General features: G+C 36.6%; 1 protein-coding gene across 4 annotated transcripts in view; it reads right to left on the reverse strand.

Moving 5' to 3' along the window:
• The window catches only part of Lrrc4c (leucine rich repeat containing 4C), a 1,364,812-nt gene that overhangs the window by 826,076 nt on the left and 515,767 nt on the right, over positions 1 to 22,969 (reverse strand). For all 4 annotated transcript variants that reach the window (XM_055599890.1, XM_055599907.1, XM_055599872.1 and 1 more), the window contains exon 3: positions 10,309 to 10,397. The gene's annotated coding sequence lies outside the window, so the exon portion shown is untranslated. The remainder of the gene's footprint in view (positions 1 to 10,308; positions 10,398 to 22,969) is intronic.

Below are 22,969 nucleotides of genomic sequence, written 5' to 3' on the forward strand. Positions count from 1 at the left end.
TTGATTGATTGTTGGTAAAATATATAGTACCAACAAAATAATTTTAAAAGGCCAAGAACTCAGTCACAGCAAAATAGGTGTTGTGATGCCACAGAATATAAAATCTGTCAGTTCCGTAGCTGCTGATTTGGAATGAAGCACAGCCAGCACTTTCCTTTAGATTTATTCTTCAGATGGATGATTTCTACCCATAACATGTTATTAAAGCTTTCTCTGGAGTCACAAATGGATCCAAAGCAAAGAGCATATTGATTAAATGTAATTTCTATTATTAAAATAAATGGTGTTTTTTTCTGTAAGTGCTAAATACTTAGAGACATGGGAGTGATATATTATAGGTAAGTTCTGTGTTGCACATATAACTTGGGTCTAGTGGAATTACAGGGAGAATAATGTCTTAGTGTGGGTGTATGTGTGTCCACATGCATACTCACATGTCTACATATATGTGTGCATAAGTAGGTGCACATGTGGGTGTGTGCATTTGTGCATGTGTGTGTGTGTGCATATTTGTGTCTGTGTATGTGTGTCTGTGTGTCTGTGTGTGTGCTCTACTATGTGTTCCTTTCTAAAAACGTCAGAGAGGGAGAAAAAATTCATTTACTTTTAATGTTGTTTCTTTTTTTTCCATTTTATTCATTTATTTTTTTAATATTATTTACAGTTTGTTAACTTTGCATCCCTGCTGTATCCTGCTCCCTCTTTCCCTCCCAATCCCACCCTCTCTCCCTCATCTTCTCCCTGCCCCTTTCCAAGTCCACTTATATGGGAGGACCTTCTCCCCTTTCATCTGACCCTATTTTATCAGGTATCTTCAGGACTGGCTGCAAAGTCCTCCTCTGGCCTTGCAGGACTGCTCCTCCCTTTTGGGGGGAGAGGGGAGGAGGTCCCACCTTAATGCTGTTTCTTAAGGAATCAATGTATGTCTTCCTTTTATTAAGTAAACACCTAATATACATGTCTTTAAGCAATACACAGAGGTTAAAAAAACAAATGGACTGTGTGTGTGTGTGTGTGTGTGTGTGTGTGTACAGTAAGCTCAGTGTTAAAAAGAGTGCAGTTAATTGCTTTCTTTTGTGTTTTACCTTGTAAATTTTGTGGTGTTTTGTTGTAATTTTCATAGCTAAAGTAGAAATGACTTCCACGTGTCACGTAAAGATTGGCCTGCTCTTTGATCACCTCCCGCTGAGGGGGGAGCAGCCTTACCAGGCCACAGAAGATGACAATGCAGCCACTCCTGATGTGATCTGATAGACTAAGATCAGAAAGGAGAGGAGAACCTCCCCTATCAGTGGACTTGGGGAGGGGCATGAGTGAAGAAGAGGGGGGAGGGTGGAATCAGGAGGGGAGGCGGGAGGGGCTTATGGGGAGATACAAAGTGAATAAAGTGTAAATAATAAAAATAGAAATAAAAATAAAAATAAAAAAGAAGTAAAGTTAATTTTTTTTTAAAGATATCACTGCTATGTATACACACCCACACACCTGGGTTCACACACATACACAGGAGCCTACACACACATGTAATAAACACACATATGTGTGCTTTCACAAACATATGTGCACATACACACTTGTTGACACAAAAACATACATACATAGAAAGAGGTATGTACACACACATGCACATAAATGCACACACACAAACATGCACACATACACATACTAAACCTCCACACATGCAAATGCACACAAACATCTACATACGCAAACACATGCACGTGTGCGTGTCAATGTCATCAATGTCTAGTGAACTAATCTTAGCGAGTAAAATATTATCAAATATAAGACCATGCTATTTCATTTATTATGCAAAAGAAATGCCTGATGAGAACTAAGTTATTTAGCAATGCTAAAAAAATGTGCCTCAATTTTAAGACTGAATGTTTTTGGACAAAGTGTGCATCTTAGAATTAATGAGACTTGCTGAATTCACTATCTGAAAGTAGGTGCACCATTTAATATCACTGTTAAGGAAGCAATGTTTAATCCCGTGTGTAATATCTATTGCATAATAGCAAGTAACAGACTATGTGCTTCCTCTGCAGCTAACAGTCTTCATAAAGATATCCGAGATGAATCATAAAATTATAGAAAATACTGTTTGCTCACTAGATGGTAAAATAAGAATTTCAAGGTGCTATGTCATTTTTTACATTTATTTATTTTTATTAATTAGTTTATTCACATTTTATTCCAGCTGTAGCCTCCTCCCTTGTCCCCTCCCAATCTCACCCTCCCTGCCCCTTCTCCACCCATGTCCTTTCCCCAGTCCACTGATAGGAGAGGTCCTCCTCCCCTTCCATGTGACCCTAGTCTATCAGGTCTCATCAAGAGTGGCTGCATTATCTTCCTAGGTGGTCTGGTAAGGCTGTACCCCCCTTAGGGGGAGGTAATCAAAGGGTACTATGTGATTTTAATGTTGTTTCAGGCTAAGATTATTAAAAAAAAATAAATAAATCCCTGCTACAATTATCCAGTTTCCCACAGTAGGTTTATAATTCCACTCACAATTCCATAGAAACAGCTAAATTGAAAAGCCTAAAATGTTGTCAGTGGGTGGTTATGTAATCTCCTCCAGTGCTAAGTTTAATATCAAGAATTACCTCTTCCAACACAAACAATAAAAAGTGTTCAAAGGCTAATTCAGTAATTTAATAACCAAGCACATTTCTCATTTGAGTTCTCTGCAGATGGGAGACATCTGATTCGGCTGGTTTTAGACACGTCTTTTTTAAAAATAAAAAAACATCAGCAAATTGGTAAAATAATGTTCTGCCTCCCTGAAAACCACCACCACTACTATCACCACCACAGTCTTCTTTATGGTAAACGTGCATACACATCACACTAATTCCCTTATAGCAATAGCAACTATTTGTATTGTAGAGCATATTCATCCATATATATTTAAAGGTGGCAATAAAATAATCTCAGGCAGTTCCTCCAGGGGAATCTGTAAGAGATGCTGCCCCCATCAGAGATGGCAGCTTTGAGAAGTTTGAGCCGTAAGGACCTTGCATGAGAAAGAAGGCTACCTGGAAATATTGCTAAGAAGGATCTGGCTATTGTCTGTGCTTCTGTATTACTTTTCAAATTATTATGGGGATTTTTTTTTAAGGAGAAAATCAAAATTTATAAAAAGGTAGTGTATTGTTTGGCTGAGGTTGCGGGGCTAAGTTAACCCACCTGAGTTTGTGTAAGCCTGGTCCACAGTGCTTGTAGAACAATGACATTTCCTAACAGCACCTCCAGGATGCCATCTTTGCTCTTAAGAATTTGTATCTTGGAAAGAGTGGCCTATGTGAATGAGCAATCATTCAAGCCACATGAGCCAAATATTGAGTATAAAAACAGTTTGCATTCTAAAATTTTGTTATGGAAAAATACAAATTAATTCCAGCACAGTTTCATTAAACAAATTGTTTCTTATCTGTAAGTTAAAACTAATGAAAAACTGAATAGTTATTAAAAAAAATAAGTTATCCTCAAGCCATCAAAGAATCATTACAGATTTGATTGATGTTTTTCAGACAAAGTTCTGGCAGAAAGGTGTGCTGTGGAAAAACAATTTTTTTCTCCATCTATTTATTTATTGAATCACTTTACATCCCAATTTCAGCTATGGAGAAACTTTAAATCATGGGTTTTAGTGCATCCAGTTACAGGTAATCCTTAGCTGAGTTTTAAAACATCAAACCTGAGACAAATTAACTTAATGCAAATAAGGAGATATATTTAAGTTTGACAACAAAGAGAAAAACAAACAAAAAACCTAATGTTCCTTTAGCCTTAGGTGGGGAAACAAATATTGTAAAATCCAGAAGGCCAGGACAGCTGCTGTGAGTTAGTGTCTTCAAGATATGAAGCAGTGATGGATTAGACCTTGAATTTCTTTAGTCCCAGCACTAGGGAAGCAGAGGCAGGAGGGTCTCTGTTCAAGGTCAGGGTGGTCTAAGGAGTGATTTCTAGGACAACTGGGGATGTTACACAGAGGAACTCTGTTAAAAAAAGGAAAAACAAAACAAAACAAAACGATATAAGAGGGAAGTTGTGTCCACAAAACATCAGCAAAAGGCAGAAATAGGTTTGTTAATCATCTGCATAATACTACCACCAGATGGTATGCCAATGTGAATGGGGAAAATGTCACAAGGTCATATCCCTAGATCAAGAACTATAGACAATTAATGGATGATGAAAACAGATTTGATTTTCTTGAGAGGAAAGCCCCATGTAAGTTGTCCAGAGCCAAGTTAGCTCTAAACACATAAGAGAAACAGTAAAATGACTTAGTGGGACAGGGAAGTGGGAGGGATAGGGAAAAATACACACACACACTCACACATAAGATTTTTGAAAAATCTTAAAGAAGAAATAGAAGCAAAAGAGGAGGAAGTGGAGGAGGAGGAAGTACAGCACAGAACACCTATGTTGGCCTGACAAAGCAGGAAAGAAGAGAAAGTGTGCATACAGACAAGATGGTCCTGACTTCACAGATTCTTGAAGCACTTTGTAGCTGTCTTATTTTATGTATTATTATTTGCATTTATTAGAAACATAAAGAGTCTACAAGAAAATTTTATTTCCTTTGCAATGACTTAATCAATGGCCATTCAGTTTTAAGCGTCTCCAACTAATTTTTTAGACTTCTGTGCCCAAATGTTTGCTTTTATACCCATCTTTGGCAGAATCCTTGGATTCACCTTGAATCTTGTGTTTGTTTCTCTCTAATAGTGCTTGCTTACAGGGAGTTACCTTTGATTTGTTTTATTTCCATGGCATTTGACTAAAGTTGCTTCCCTACACAAGACATGTATATCCAGAACTCATTGATAAGTACCGTAGAAATATCATACGATGTTATACGATTGTAATACCCAACTATTGTAAGTATCCACAGCTTTTAAATCATACTTTATCATAATTTAGTGGGGGCAATAGGCTCCCAGCAAAACAATCCAAATTTAAAATCTAAAAACTCCTGGGTCAAATACTGTCTCTTTAAGAGACTCTTTTTTAAAATTATTTTTATTTTTATTAATCACAGTTTATTCACTGTACCTCCCTCCTGCTTCCCCTCCCAACCCTACCCTCCCTCTTCCCCACCTGTGTTCTTCTCCCAGACCATTGATAAGGAAGGTCCTCCTCCCCTTCCCTCTGATCCTAGTCTATCAGGTCTCATCAGGAGTGGCTCACACCCACAACCAAAGGACAGCCTACTGCGTTCAGACCCAAATCCGAAGACAAAAGGAGCAAACTTAATAAAACTGTCTTCAGCTACCCTTTACTGCCAGGGAGTATACAAGCTTTAATGCCTCTTTCTGTTGTTGCCAGCTATCTCTGCTTTAACAGAGCAACAACTGCAGCCATGGCTAGGAAAGGCAGAGCTAAGAGACAGACAGACCTCTAGACAGAGCTCGGCCTGGAATCACAACTAAAATAAAAACACCGTGGCTGAAGGTGTCTCCATTCCTTTTGGCTTTGTTTTGGTTGTCGCAGTCATGAACCTGGTTGTAATGTGTTTAATGGTGATTGATGGCTCTTCTAAGGCCTTCTCCAAAAAATATTGAAGGAGAAAATGGGGAGAAAGCCCAGGGAATACTAAATTTCAGATTGTAGAAAGGGCACTCTTCCTGATAAAAACTGGATTAATAGCGGCTAGAATTCCAAGTCTCTGACTGCAAGATGCTTGTTAGCTCTTTCCAGGAAGGGTCCACCAATATTTAACAACAAATAAATTCCAAAAAATATATATACATATATTAACTGAACTTTGCTTGTTACAGCCTAAATTGGCACAACTCTCATAAAATTTAAAATTTTGTTTCTTTCCTTAATTTTCCTTTAAAGGATTTGAATTACAATGATAATAGATTTGACATAAAGTATTTGAACAAGAGGGTAATGGCTCACGCCTTTAATCCCAAAACAAAGGAGACAGAAACAAGCAGATCTCTGAGTTCAGGATCAACCTAATTGACATAAGAGAAGCGAGGGCAGTAACTCCTGTTGTTAGCTGCTTGCAAAGACAGTCTAGAATTCTAAATGACAAACTCTTCCTTAAGGTTACTATGCAAGTTCTTTTTTCTTAACGAACAAGATGGTATGGTATGTCCTGACAGATCTAAAGTTGGATTTACATCAATTTTAGGTTTATGAAAGGAGAGAATATGTCCTACTGCTCTAAAAAGGCTGGCCAGTCTCCTCAGAAAGTGGGACTTCCACAGGAGAACTGATGCTGAAGGATCTGTTGGTCAAGGTAAATACCCAAAATTAGGCTGGGAGACAAACATGCAAACTGCATGCCTTCCACATCAAAAAAAAAAATTTAAATGCTGACTAAATTAAGGTATCATACTGCTCTGGCAGTTGGCTTATCCTTTCAAACATGAGACATTTTCACAGATGTCAGTCATTACTGATGCACAAAAGACACAGGGGGTTTATAGAAGGCAAAGTACACGCCAGCCTAGTTAAGTCCTAAAACCTCAAAGATTACAATTAATATGTTTAAAAGGCAGAACTGTCCATCCCATATCACAAAAAGCACAAGCCAAAGAATAACCACAATCGATGTAAAAACACAGGGACAAGCTGTCTAGGGTATGCTTAAATTCTAAAGGTAAAAGGACTCATATAAAACTTGGCTATAAAGGCATAATTGCCTATTCCATATAGAAAAGGGGATAGGACAAAAATAGTCACAATATATATAAAAATCCAGGCCTAAACAGGTACATGATGCCTAGGGTATGCTTAAACTCTAAATTAAAAGGGAGTTTATATAAAGTTTACTTAAAACATGCCTTTTCTTTTTTCTCTGGATAACTTTTTAATTTTTATTTTAATTAATTATAGTTTATTCACTTTGTATCCCTCCTATACCTCTATCCCTCCTTTCCTCCCTCTTCCCCACCCATGTCCCTTTCCCGTCCACTGATAAGGGAGGTCCTCCTCCCCTTCCCTCTGATCCTAGTCTATCAGGTCTATTGCTCAAGGCACCAGACTGTCTCTCTATTTGAGGCCTTCTCTCTGGAGATGGGTAGCAGCTTGGCCTAATACAACAGGCACACAAGAGCCCAAAGAGGATATTTAGGGTCATACAACCTTGTTTTGATTTCAACATGAAAATGATTGTATGTTCAATAATAATGGTACCTTATATTGCTGATCCAGCTACATGGGAATAGCTCTGAAACTGACTGATACATGGATGTCTATAAACAGCCAATAATTCTTGTTGGCTACAGAATCCCCATGACATGTACATGCCATCCTTTCATATGGCATAAATATAGACTTACAAATGTCTTTCTTCTGCTCATACAAAGAGCAGAGAGCCATACTTAATTGATCTATGCATCCTGCACATCTCATATTTTACAGTTTTACAACTGTATAATGCTTGTGAGAAATTATATATTTTCAGAACAAAAGAACTGGACTCTGGTGATGCTGGATGAAACCTGATTAGGACTCATCCTTTCAACATGCTGCGACGATGACACATCTGTTCCAGAATCCTCCTTGTTCCAGTCTCAACTGCTTCAATTGCTGTTCTTCATCAAAACCTGTTCCTTGGAGAGCTTTGACAAAGAGCTACTGATCTCAGTTTGGTCCAGCATTTTAGACTGTTCCAAAAAGGACTTCTATCAAGCTTGGAATTTCTCAACATTCAAAGACTGGACCACAAATGTTAATGCTTACTTAATCAACCATTTTTGGGCCCCCAAACAAGATTGCTTTGCCCCCAAAATCAGCTTAAAAAAACCCATGAGAGTGACATCTCATTTCCATTAAAGGGGGGTTAGGCAGGTTTTTCATTGTTTTCTGGGGCTATGAATGTTTATTGTCATTGGAAGATGGTTATAAGGTATTAATGGTCTTGTTCAGAGAGAAAATGAGGTTAGACTCAGTGATTTCTCCCTTTTCTTTTTTTCCTCTTTCTTTTTTTCTTAAGTAAGAAGAAAAGGAGTTAAAAAGAAATAAAAGGAAATACGGGAATATTTACAGGAATAAAGAGAAAAGGTAGATTATTTAATTTACTCAACTTAAGGCTTTATTTCTTATTCTCAAATAAAATTATTTTAAACTCTTTGGTATAGGATTTTGTATATTGCTACAAGTTTAACGTTACTTCCAACACTCTTAAACTGTTCTTACAAACTGTTTAGGATATTAGGTAATGAAAGCTAATTGTTAGTTAATAAATTCATGGTCATGCCAGACACTAGTCTAATTTATCACAGGAATATACACCCTAGGTTCAACAGATAGATATGATTCTATAGATAGATAAGTCTTCAAAAACCTCAGAGACCTACAGAATATGGCATTTAGAAATGTTTTTTATTATTTTAAAGATTCTTTGACAATAAGACATGGCATCTCCTGGCAGCACACAGCCTACCTCAAAGAAGATAATGATCATCACAAAACCTTCACATGGACACGGCTTCAAATATGGCAAATCAGGCCTCCTGGTTTCACAACAGACAGAATTCTGCCTAAAATGGGCAAGCTCAAATGCAGGCCAATTCGACAGCCTAAATATGTCAAGCCAGGGTAAACAAGTCCTAAATAGTCCCTGTTTCACAAATATGTTTTTCAAATATACTGTGACAGAAGGCTGAAAATGATGCTTCAACATTATAGAGAGTTTGGGGTGGCTGTTCAGGTAGCAAACTGTCCATATAATTTTCTATTTTATTTTTTTTGGAAGCTGCTAGCATGCACTTCCTATTTACACAAGTAATTTATTTCTTCTCAAGTCTCTGATAGGGTTGAAGACTAGATAGTTATAGTTTTACAATTAGCTTAGTTACTTAGGAATTAAAAAGATGTTTAAGTGGACTTGGAAAGGGGCAGGGAGGAGATGAAGGAGGGAGGGTGGGGTTGGGAGGGAATGAGGAAGGGGGCTACAGCTGGGATACAAAGTAAAAACCTGTGATTAATAGAAAAAAATTAATAAAAATTAAAAAAATAAAAAGATGTTCAAGGTCTAGATAAATGTTTTTAGGGTGAAAGATACAAACAATAAAATAACGTGCACAAAAACTCAGACCCTCATTAAAAAAATAGATATTTTCTTCAAGATTGCCAAGTATACTTACACTAGACATTACATATGTAAGCTTTAGCTGTTGGTTTTTATAATTGTTTCATAATTCTTACTGTAAAGAAAATGGCCTTTTTATTTAGACAGAAAAGGGGGATTATTGGAGGTTGGTCATTAATAATTATCGAAGAGTAAGAGCTTATCCAAGTGTTAGTAAGACTATAAAAATTGACAAATTAATTGCTCTGATCTCAAAGGACTAAGATGTAGATGAAGTGATTAGGATAAATTATGATAAAAGACTTAAGAAAATTTTTGAAACCTTGCTATGTGTTGAATAGTACAGAGAAAAAGTCTTATGGATTGTTACATTGTTAAGTAGAATTTGAGCCGAACTTCAAGGTAAATTTTAACAATAAGATATTGAGTGGAAACGAGATGAAAGCTGAAAACAATCAATATAATAATTGTGATCCTATTATTTATTTATTTATATTAGGATTTTTAGGGGAGAGATGGTCTCACGCTGTAGCGTAGGCTACCTCAAAACTCAGAAAGTAACCCACACTGGCCTTAAACTTGCTTTAGTCCTTCTATCTCAGCTTCTGCCATACCTAGATTACCTAGATACATGACAACACCACTCTGATCTTTTACCAATTTAGATACTGTCCTAAGTACTGAAAATACACAAAACGATATAATTCCTTCTCATGGACTTCACTGTATATTAACAAATTATTGTCAACTCTTTAGAGAAATGTAAATCCATAAAAGACACTAATAGACAGATGACGATAGATTAGATAGACCAAGAGATACACAAATACATAGATCAATCAGTTGATCTAGAGATAAATAGATAGATAGATGATAGAGAGAAGATAGATAGATAGATAGATAGATAGATAGATAGATAGATAGATAGATAGGAAAGCAGACAAGTAGACAGATAAATAGAAGCAAGAGGATATTGAAGTGAATTAAGGTTGCTTTGCTTGTTTAGGCCTGCAGGTTTTTTCCTGAGAGAGAAAACTTAATCCCTATCTGTGGGAGAATCTCTGCTTCAAAGATCTCCTCATAGGAGTTTGTGGTCTCACCCAACTCAGCAGCAACAGGACTATCCATGCGCAGTATGGAGTAAACAACCGTATTAATTCTCAAATATCTTCCTTTCCAAGGCTCTTAGCAAATCACAGGAGGCAATTTCCTCTTTATTTTTTAAATGTGGTATAAGTTACACTCACATGAGTTTAGAGTGTCATCAGAAGTTCCAACTTGCTCAGCTCCACTCTTTCTGGGTGAACATGCAAACTTGGGATCAAGTGAAGCATTTCTAGGAAGAAGAAAAGTTAAAACATGTCATTATTCTTAAGGAAGATAGGAGGCAACTTCACCAAAATTACTTGAAATTAAAATCTACCTAATAAAATAACCTAGAGGGATAAATTTCTCTCTTTTATCCTTCTTCCATATATATATATACACACACACATGCATATATATATATATATATATATATATATATATATATATATATATATACAAAGAGAGAGAGAGAGAAAGAGATGGCATGCTTGGGGCTTTTCCCAGAAGAAAAGAGGATATATATGAATATACACATATATCCTATTGTATTCTTTATATACAAATGCATATATATATATACATATATATGTATATATACATACATACATACATACATACATATATCCTCCTTAATCATAATATGTAGTTCTGGAAAAGTATTTTCCTTTATGAAGACTTTTAACAGATTGATGAGTCATATTTTTCCAAGGAGAAAACAATCTACGCAGTTGTTTAAGCCTCTCTTCCTTTACACGCTCTGTGTTCGACAAATGAGCTCATTCCTTGTGCCTTATCACACATCATACCACATGGTCTGCTCTTTGGCCTGAAATTCCACATTCCTCTTTTTTTCATGTTCTCATTTGCTATACATCAAACCTCTGTCTCACTCTCACCATTCCTCCCTTCTTCCTCCTCATCATGAAACTACCTATAAAAGTTAGTATCAATCTCATCTACATTTCCACAAATAGCTTTTTTATCTAAATACATAGTGCACAGACAAATAGAAGAGTTATGGCTGGAAATCAGATACATGGCATTCTCATTGTCTGAGTGTAAAGCTAGAGTAGGATGGGAATCTTCTTGTTATTTATACTGTATATAAGCATGGTAATAACACATCTCTTAAAAATTGTAGCAACTAAATATAGTAAATCAGCCATTTAGCTAATAGTGGTAGACTTACATACTAGGAATTGGAAAATCCTCCACAACTAGAAAGTTTTCATTTGTATCTGGAGTACCATTCTCTCCAGTTTTCTTCTCCCATCTGGTCCTATTTTAGTCACCTCCATGGTTGTCTTTCCTTTTTCGTTACAGTGAACTGCACAGTGGCTCTCATCCTGACCACAGATTATTTTTTCTCTTGTTGGAATCATTCTCTGCATGACCTAACACTGAGTTCTAAGTAATATCTATATACTTAGGTTGGCCAAAAATACATTTCATCTCAGACTTCTCATCAGTAGCTGTACTGAGTATAGACAGTTTTCTTGATACACTGACCTGAAGTGCTACGGGAGTCTTAGAGTTAGAATAGACACATGTGAGCTTCCTGCCACCAGCCTGATTCCTCTAAAATCTCTTCATAGGTAAGGAAACGTTTTCTTTCATTTTCTATTTCAAACACATTTGGAGCTACCATTTCACTGTGATGAAAAAAAAAAAAAAGTACTCTGACCAAAACAGCTTAAGAGAGGGAAGATTTTCTTTTCTATTCTTTTCTTTTCTTTTTTCTTTTAGGAAACAGATCATCACACTGGGAAGTCAAGAGAGCAATTCCTGGCAGGAACCTAGAGGAAGAAACTGAAGCAGAGGCCACTGAGGAATGCTGAATGCTGTTTACAGATTGTGTAAACAATTCTGTCTCTGTCTTTCATTCTCTCACTCTAACTTTCATAATCAAAGCCCAGCTAGTTTACTCACACAACTCATACTCAGTTGCCTAAGGATGGATTGCCCACAGTGGATTTACCCATCCTGTAACAGTTAGCATTCAAACAAATGCCCCCTCAGACATCTAAACCATCAATTAGATCTAGGAAAATCCTAGATGAAGTTCATTCCTCTCAGGTGACAAATGTTTATCTTTCCATTGAAGACTAATTGATACATCCTAAACCAAATGTGTTAACATACTCCTTAGTCCTATTTTTATTTATTTTCTTTCTCTTTTTTTTTTTTTTTTTGCTTTTGAACTCAACAAAACTTTTTTTTAAATTTTTTATTTAATTTTTATTAATTACACTTTATTCATTTTGTATCCCCCCATAAGCCCCTCCCTGCCCCACCCTCCCCCCCTTTCCGAATGTATGCCCCTCCCCAAGTCCACTGATAGGGGAGGTCCTCCTCTCCTTCTTTCTGATCTTAGTCTATCAGTTCTCATCAGAAGTGGCTGCATTGTCAGGGTTCTAGGTTATCTCCATGAATTGTCCTTGGTTGGAGTATGAGTTTCTGGGAAGTTCCTTGTCTTCAAATTTTCTTGTTCTGTTGCTCTCCTTGTGGAGTTCCTGTCCTCTCCAGCACTTACTATTTCCCACTTCTTACATAAAATTCCATTCACTCTGTCTGACAGTTGGCCATCAGGCTCAGCATCTGCTTTGATAGTCTGCAGGGCAGAGTCTTTCAGAGGCCCTCTGTGGCAGGTTCTTAGGTTGTTTCCTGTTTTCTTCTTCTTCTGATGTCCATCCTCTTTGCCTTTCAGGATGGGGATAGTCTTATTTTTAAATGTACCACAATGCAAACAAGATTTTCCTTTTGTTCTCAGAGAATACAGCCCCAAAGTACTGTACAGATTTCAAGTGCTGGAGTCTCATTTTTCTACTTCCTTCCCCCCTTTCTGTAGGAACCATTAAAGGGATAACAAAACTGTACATATTCCTGCTCGAAATATTATAGAGATTCCTTACCATAGCTCTCTGCAAAGTAAGGTTTCCTCTGAAGGAGAAAAACCACATGATCCTTAGAAGCTGAAAAAGCATTTGACCATGTACAACACACATTCATGTTTAAAGTCTTGGAGAGATCAGGGATACAATGAACATACCTAAACATAGTAAAGGCAATATACAGCAAGCCTACAGCCAACATCAAACTCAATGGAGAGAAACTTAAATCAATCCCACTGAAATCATAGACAAGACAAGGCTGTATATTATCTCCATATATCTTCAACATAGTACTTGAAGTCCTAGCCAGAGCAATAAGACAACTAAAGGAGATCAAGGGGACACAAATCAGAAAGGAAGAGGTCAAAGTGTTACTATTTGCAGATGATATGATAGTATACATGAGCAACCCCAAAAATTCAACCAGAGAACTCCTTCAGCTGATAAACACCTTCAGCAAAGTGGCAGGATACAAAATCAACTCAAAAAAATCAGAAGCCCTCCTGTATACCAAAGACAAAAAGGCTGAGAAAGAAATTAGGGAAACAACACCCTTCACAATAGCCACTACTAACATAAAGTACCTTGGTGTGACTCTAATCAAACAAGTGAAAGATCTGTTTGAGAAAAACTTCAAGTCTCTGAAGAAAGAAATTGAAGAAGATATCAGAAGATGGAAAGATCCCCATGCTCGTGGAGTGGTAGGATTAATATTGTGAAAATGGCCATCCTGGCAAAAGCAATCTACAGATTCAATGCAATTCTCATCAAAATACCAACTCAATTCTTTACAGACCTTGATAAAAAAAGATTCTCAGTTTCATATGGAGAAACAAAAAACCCAGAATCTCCAAAACAATCCTGTACAACAACAGATCATCTGGAGGTACCTACATCCCTGATCTCAAGTTGTACTACAGAGCAATAGTAATAAAAACTGCATGGTATTGGCATTAAAACAGAAAGGAGGATCAATGGAACCGCATAGAAGACCCAGAAGTAAACCCACACACCTATGAATACTCGATTTTTGACAAATGAACCAAAACCATTCAATGGAAAAAAGACAGCATCTTCAACAAATGGTGCTGGTCCAACTGGATGTCTACATGCAGAAAAATGAAAATAGATCCATATTTATCACCCTGCACAAAACTAAAGTCCAAGTGGATCAAAGACCTCAACATAAAACCAGATACTCTAAATCTGTTAGAAGAAAAAGTGGGGAACAGCCTAGAACTCATTGGCACAGGAGACAACTTCCTGAACAGAACACCAACAGCACAGGCTCTAAGAGCAACAATCAATAAATGGGACCTCATGAAACTGAAAAGCTTCTGTAAAGCAAAGGACACTGTCATCAAAACAAAACAACTACCTACAGATTGGGAAAGAATATTCATTAACCCTTTATCAGACAGAGGACTAAGATCGAGTATATACAAAGAACTAAAGAAGCTGAAAAGCAGAAAACCAAGTAATCCAATTAAAAAATGGAGAACAGAGTTAAACAGAGAATTCTCGACAGAGGAATATCGAATGGCAGAGAAACACTTAAAGAAATGATCAACCTCAGTAGCCATCAGGGAAATGCAAATCAAAACGACCCTGAGATTTCACCTTACACCCATCAGAATGGCCAAGATGAAAAACTCAAGTGACAACACATGCTGGAGAGGTTGTGGAGAAAGGGGAACCCTCCTCCACTGCTGGTGGGAATGTAAACTGGTACAAACACTCTGGAAATGTATCTGGTGCTTTCTCAGACAATTAGGAATAGTGCTTTTTGAAGACCTAGCAGTATATACCACTGCTAGGTATATACCCAAACTTTGCTCAAGTACACAAAAGGGATACTTGCTCAACCATAGCAGCTTTATTTGTAATAGCCAGAACCTGGAAACAACCCAGATGTCCATCAATGGAGGAATGGGTACAGAAATTATGGTATTTTTACACAATGGAATACTACTCAGCAATCAAAAGGGAGGAAATAATGAAATTTGCAGGCAAATCGTGGGATCTAGAAAAGATCATTCTGAGTGAAGTATCCCAGAAGAAGAAAGACAAACATGGTATATACTCACTTATATAGACTGACAAGATTTGATAAACATAATGAAATCTACACACCTAAAGAAGATAATCAAGAAAGCGAACATGGGCAAAGATGATCAATCCTCATTTAGAAAGACAAATGGGATATGCATTGAACGTATGACAGGAGTCTACCGCAGAAGGCATCTGAAAGACTCTACCTAGCAGTGTTTCATAGCAGACACTAATACTCATAACCATACCCTCGGCAGAGTGCAGGGAATCATATGAAAGAAGGGGCGTTAGTATGATATGGAAAGGATAGGAGCTCTACAAGGACCAAATATATCCGGGGACAGGGTCTTTTCTGAGACTGACACAAAACCAAGGACCATCTATGTATATAACCTATACCTTCTGCTCGGATGTGGTCACAGCTGGGACACAGAGTTAACAAAATGTAACTACTAAGAAAAATAAAATTAAAAAAATAATAATAAGGTTTCCTAGCAGCTCCTGGGAAAAGCTGGGCCAGTGTCTGTCTAGGGTTTGTATCTGCTGTTCCTTTTCTCTAAAATACTTTAATACTAAACCAGGAGAATCACTTCCTTACTCTGCCCAATCTTGCTGATAGTCATCCCTTTTGTTCTACTTTTTGAAACAGAACATCTTAGCATTGTCTATCCCAATAAACACTTTATGTTTTATTCAAAGCATTACCATTTAAGACACTTCTTTTTATTATTATTATTATTATTATTTTATTATTATTATTATTATTATTATTATTATCATTAGTTACATTTTGTTAATTCTGTATCCCTCATTCCCTCCCCAATCCCACCCTCCCTCCCTCATCTCCTCCCTGCCCCTTTCCAAGTCCACTGATAGGGGAGGACCTCCTCCCCTTTCATATGACTCCGTTTTGTCAGGTATTTTCAGGACTGGCTGCAAAGTCCTCCTCTGTAGCCTAGCAGTACTGCTCCTCCCTTGGGGAGGAGCAAAGATCCAGTCATTGAGTTCCTGTTAGAAATAGTCCTTGTTCCCCTTACTATGGGAAACCAATTGATTACTGAGCTGTCACGGGTCACATCGGAGCAGAGCTTCTAGGTTTTATCCTCTCATGGTCTTTGGTTGAGTGTCCATCTCAGAAAAGACCCTGTGCCCAGATATGTTTGGTCCTTGTGGAGCTCCTATCCTTTCCACATCAAACTCCCCTTCTTTCATATGATTCCCTGCACTCTGCCGAAGGTTTGATTATGAGTCTTAGTATCTACTTTGGAACACTGCTAGGTAGAGTCTTTCAGATGCTTTCTGTGGTAGACTCCTGTCATACATTCAATGCATATCCCATTTGCCTTTCTAAATGAGGATTGATCATCATACCTCGTGTCTGCTTTCTTGATTATCTTCTTTAGGTGTATAGATTTCATTATGTTTATCATATCTTTTAGGTCTATATAAGTGAGTATTTTCCATGTTTGTCTTTCTCCTTCTGGGTACTTCACTCAGAATGATCTTTTCTAGATCCCACCATTTGCCTGCAAATTTCATGATTTCCTCTTTTTTGATTACTGAGTAGTATTCCATTGTGTAAAAATACCACAATCTCTGTAACCATTCCTCCGTTGATGGACATCTGGGTTGTTTCCTGGTTCTGGCTATTACAAATAAAGCTGCTACAAACATGGTTGAGCAAATGTCCTTATTGCGTACTTGAGCAAATTTTGGGTATATGCCTAGCATTCAGCAAAGCAAAACATGTTAGATCTCATAGAAAATTACCAGAATGATAATGACTTCCAAAATACATCTAAAACCATGGTAAGGCTTTTGCAAAATTAGCCTTTTTTTACTATAAGTAATGGTTGTAGACATTGGGTCTCCCCAGAAACTCATTTGTCTATAATCACTTTGGTGAACTGAGACCTTGGAATGTTGGAGAGAGACTTCAGTAGTTCAGTATAATAAAATACGAGTGGAAAGGATCATTCTCAACTGAGGATTCTCTCCCTGATGTCACTTTAAAAAAATCACTTCAGAATGTTTTGCCATCAAACATTGGCAGAAACTGATAAAGAAGAATGAATAGGATTGTGTCTTCCTCAATTCTGACAGTTTCTTTTCTCATGATATACAACCAGTCTGGCAGGAAGAAAACTTAATCTTATTCTGACCTTTCTCCATTTGGGTGAGCCCCAATGATTCTAAACTGTTACACTGTAGAGCTCTAAAAAAAAAGAGTGAAAGAATTCTGCAGATATTTCACCCTGCTAGACAACAAACTCAGGAACAGTTTAGAGCACTGTCATCATAGAGATTTCATTATATACCATCATCCTGAGTTTCAAGATTATAGCAGTAGATAGCATGTGCTAGACACAGATTATGCCTCAGGACTATTTAATTGGAAAGCACATTGTATTATTCGTCATGAATCTGTGTTGTCTAGAGTAGTTTGGAAATGTCTCTGGTTCATTTCGAAAACAAAACAAAACAAAAAATTGATAAGCAAACATGGACTTGCTAAAAATGTAAAGGAGATAAGAGTGGTACAAATTAACACAAAGAGGAGTTACAGATTTGTTCTCAGATGATAACTTTACAGTCAGAATTCTAAAATTCCTATCTGAGATCCACCATTACTCTCACCAAGTAGCTCTGATTCCCATGACTGCCCTACTTTCTTCATTTTTGTATTAAACAGGAGATATTATTTAAATATATGCATTTCAACTTCTCAGATTATTAAATACTCCAGTGTAATGATTCTATCTTGCAAATGCATGCTCTTATTTAACATTCAGGAACTTGCAAAAGTATACAACTCTAAAATACTGAAAAAAATTAGGTGGTCACTTATGATTGTGGCAAATCAAGAAATTATCATCAGTTATGAAGAATACTATGTGCATACTTGTGTAGAGTTACAGGAAAATAAAAACAAAGGCCAAAGATGGTATATCTGATGACTATGTATTGTATTTGTGTGCCTAAGTATAAGAAGGTAAGAAAAAGGGTTTCATGAAATATGTGATGCCAAAAAACTGAATGATGGCATTGTATTGAACATTAATGCTCTTTACAAAGAGTGCTTATGATATGAATCATGAATAAGATTTAAATTTTAAAACAGGTGTTAAATTTAAAGACATTCTTTAGTATTGGTGCTTAGGTAAATAAGAACAAAAATCACCTCCTCAATGCTTGTTATAAATAGCTTCCAAGAATCACTTTTAAATTATTACTTATTTTTTACACAATTAAAATCCTGGCACATATGTTTGCTTAAAATGTACTCTTAAGTACTATATTTTTCTTCAGAAATTAACTTACTATAACAGATTAAAAATGAATAGATGTTTTATTCACTCACCCATCCATTTTCACACATTTATGAATCACTATAATTAGGACTGTAAATTAGTATCTGGGGGAAGTTAACAAAAAAGAAAAAAAATTAAGACAGTTTGTAGTTAGCTACCCCTTATACTTTAAAGCTAAATAAAGTTAACTCATAGAAAAGGAAAGAGTTGAAATTAGTATGAGAAGCTAATTTGTGTTTTTAGTCCTCACTGAATATGCAAAGAAGTAAGGAAAGGCTATAGATCCATATTCCTTTGAGATTTTACTGAGTTAATAATTCCAAAAGAAAATACTCTACCAAATATGAGTTAGAAGTACCTTCTCAATTCAGCTCTTTTCATTCATATACTTTATCAGTGTGTTTCCATCCATAAGGGGAAAAAAAGCCATAGTATTGGGGCACACAAATTAGAGACTTGAAACCATCTCTCAAGAGCATTAGTTTTGGAAGTTATTCACACTCATTTAGAAAGACTTGATATACACATCAAGTCTATATTTCATCTGAAGCTTTCAGTGATTTCCAGACACCACAACACCACTATTTAATTTACCTCATTACACCTCAGTTTTCCCAGCCATAAAAGTGACAGTGTTTGTATATAAGTATAGGGGCAAGTCAAGTGATTCTGACAAAAGCCTACAGAAACAGTGTCTGCAAGAGTCTTTTACTAACTGAAGCTCCAACACCTTGAAGCAGTTTTTCCTTTACTCCACAGAGGAGGAAATATATATATATATATATATATATATATATATATATATATATATATATTTATACATGAAGCAGAACAACTTTGTCAAAGGTCAACACAGATGAATTGTTGAAATTAAAATCCTGTGTGAGCCTTCTTTTCCTGTTCCTTGCTTACATCTTCAGTCTTTACTTATAGCCTATTAATGAAATTAACAAATTAGCAAATTAACAAATTTCATTAATAGGCTCCAGCAAATGTTAGTTTCACTTACCATCCTATACATTTTCACAATGCGTATTTCTGACATATACCTCTTCTGCCACCTTAAAATTTGAGTGAATCACACTTGCACCCAGATGAAATGCAAGAACTGTTAGTAGAGCACTCTCTATTTTTTTCAGAGAAAACAGACTTTCTGAAGCATTTCCAGGTTGTTCCAAGCTCAAGACAACTAAATTCTGTGGAGTTACCTTTCAAGTTAAGGTGCATCTGAGTTTAAATCTTGGATGATCCAGTTGTCAACTGTATATTCTTATTCAACATACTTAATATATTAATCTTAGGGTGCATAATAGACACTGAGTATATATTTATTTATTCTCATTTTATTATAAAGAAGAAAATATTGATCTTTATAGTTCAATAACTAAGTGGACATTTAACAAAGTAAATGTAAAGAGGTGAATAGAAATTAATTTTTTAAGAAATTCCTTTGTGGGGTACTAGCTTTAATGATACAAAAGGAATACATTCTTTTACACAGTTTCTTCATTACAATATGATTAGAACTGATCAAGACGAAAATAACAGTAATAATTTATCTTGCTATTTCTATCTAAATATGTATCTATCCATTTCAAACTGACTTTATATTTTCATAGTCACATATAGGAACATTCTAAAACTTGCTCCTTATTTGAAGGATTAAGAATTGTGACTTGATTTTATAGCTCTCCAAGAATATGCTTTCCTACCAATGAATGGTATCATATAAATTTTACACATGCTTATGTTAAATATAGGTTAACTGGCAGATTATTTTGAAATGCTCAAAGTGATTAATCAAGGCTGTTTCTTTTAGTGATGAGAGAGATTCAGTGATATTTCAGGCCTTTAAAGATTGGATAAATTAAGATCATGAGCGGGAAAACTCACTTGAACTCAGGAAAATATTTTGGGATGGGGAAGCTCAACCACAGTGTCTGAAATCACAGGCCTGAGGCACCTGATATTAAGCTGACTCTCAGCTGTCTTCAAATAGACTTCAAATAGCACTACCTGAGAAGTGGGCAGTTTGGCTAGTTTTTACCTGAATATATTCACACTAGATAAGATTATAGTTTCATTCTGCATTTATTCAAATGTACATAAAAAATCCCAGTAAATACCAACAGTGTGCCAAATGCTACACAAAATATTTTTTCCCAAGTCTATGATTTTCAACTATAAGATGGAGATAAGAAAATGTTGACTGTGACTTTTTTCATATATATATATATGATATATATATATATCATATATATATATATGATAGGCATCTCTGTAGGTGAGTTAGGAAGTAAAGAACAAACTCAAAAGATATACAGGAAAAGCACTGTGAGAAATCACAGCAGGAGTGAGAGGTCTTCTATGCATGCCTGTAGTTTATGATAAAAAGAATTTTTTGCGTGGTGGAGGTTTGTCTAATGCTAATTACTACTCCTGAAGATCTGGATACTGTCTGCCAGTTACACCCATTGTCGGTGACTCCAAGCGGCCGGCTTTGATATTTAAATCTCGGCGGAGAGATGGCTTTTGGGAGGCCTTTACTAATGGCAGAGAATTTGCAAGTCCATCTCCTTTTGTTTGTGACAGCAGGTAGGAAAGCTTGTGAGGATCACACCCCTTCCTCAGGCTCCTTGTGCAAATTAAACCATTGTTCTGAGATATTTCTACTCTGGCTTAGAAACTCTACAATAAAAAGACAGATGGACAGTTACTGCAGAAGAAGGCAGACTCTTGGGTAAACAGGACACAAATAAGCAACTAGATACAATGTTGTGCGATGGGAGGAGCCAGAGGACAGGAAAGAGGGGAGGAGCTAGAGAACAGGAAGGGGCGTGAAGGAGGAGGAGCTCCAGGAGAAAACATGAGTAGAAAGCAGGAGGAGGGCAGAGCTGGAGGAGAGAGCTTAGAGGACATGGAGCATGAACCAGACCTAAGATTTCACAAAAAGCAAGTATAATGTGGGAAATCTAAATGTTAGGAAACAGAGGGCTGGAGGCAGAGACTTGAGACTTGCTGCTTGCACTGCTTGCTGCAGCAGCCTGCCTTTTGCTGTGGCTGTCGAGTCTGGACCTTTAAAAAAGTTTCCTGTGTGCTGTGTGTTTATTTAAATAATATTAATCCTCACTCCCGACTCAAGAACCGTTTGACTCTGCTGGCTGGCCCCGGCAACCCATTCTTGTTTGTGTAAATCTACCTAAAACATTATACATGATTGGTTCATTAAGTGGCCTATACTTGGGCAGGGCAGAATGGGGTAGGGCTAGGGTTTTGAGGATGGAAGAATAATGAGAATCAGGGCAGACAGACAGGAAGAGAGAAAAAAGGAGGCGGCCACAGTGGTTTAGCTTGGAGAAGAAATCACATGTGCCTGATAGCAGGACTCCCCAAATGGCATTAAAAAGGCTCAGATGAAGAATACAAGCAAGTATCAGGGGATTATGTATGAAAGGTAGACCTGATGAGGAGGATTAAAGTGGACGGCATTGGATGGGAGCTGAGAGATGGGTGATGAGGATATTGAGACAGAGTAAGGAAAGTATCTGCCCAGAACAAGGTAAATAAGGTCATTATAAATCTAGCTGGTGTCCATGTCTTATTATTTTTCATAGAAGGTTAAATAATGCTGCCATGATAATATTAGGGCTAACAATAATACAATAGCTCCACACTTTTATTTATTTACAACAACAAATGTGCTCATTTCCGGTAACCCGTGGTAAAATAATTGGAAAAACTGAAAAATAAAAATAGCATAAACAGATTTTTCATGTTGTCCTCTTTGCCCACATATCTATATAATTTTTCTTCCACAAGTAACCAATGTCCATGTCTTGGTGTATATCCTTCTAATTTATCTGCATATACTCATACATAAGTGGAATTGTTTTATTTTGTGTTTTGTGAAAGCAAAACACCAGCAATTTTCTTTTCCAACTTAATATGAATCCTGAACATTCCTTCTTGTCAGTTCATATAGATATGCCCCATTCTTCTAGAAGACTGTATCATATTTCAGATGAATAAATGCATGAATCAGAAAAGACTGACCAGGTAAGCTCCTAGTATCTAATATTCTTCCTGCAACTTGAAATATTAGCTGCAAGATAGAGAAAGCAATGGAAATAATGTAGCCACATTTTTCATAGAAATAAGGCAATTTCTGTCTATAATAAAATCTGGAGAGCAAAGACAGGAAGGTAAACCGTTCATTGATTTTTCCAGAAACTCTGATGGTGAATGGTTTTGTGTTATTTCTACTTATCTTTCAAATAAAAAGCTACACACACACACACACACACACCCAAAGAAGAGCTGGTTTTCCAAAACACTTCACACTAGATGGCCATGTTGTGTGGAATAAGCCAACCATCTCAAAATTGAAATGTTGTGCGCTTGCTATGAATTGCATTGTGCTGTGCTTATTAGCGTAACCCAGAGGAAAGCAGCAGTCTAGAGAGAAAGAAACCACTAACGTACTTTTCTGATGCAAGAATATAACGCAGACTTTAAAAGCAAGTCAAGGATTGAGGAGAAGGAGGACAACAGCACGTGTCTATATA

Source organism: Psammomys obesus, unplaced genomic scaffold, assembly GCF_907164565.1.
Source record: "Psammomys obesus unplaced genomic scaffold, mPsaObe1.curated_primary_1811, whole genome shotgun sequence".
Taxonomy (NCBI): domain Eukaryota; kingdom Metazoa; phylum Chordata; class Mammalia; order Rodentia; family Muridae; genus Psammomys; species Psammomys obesus.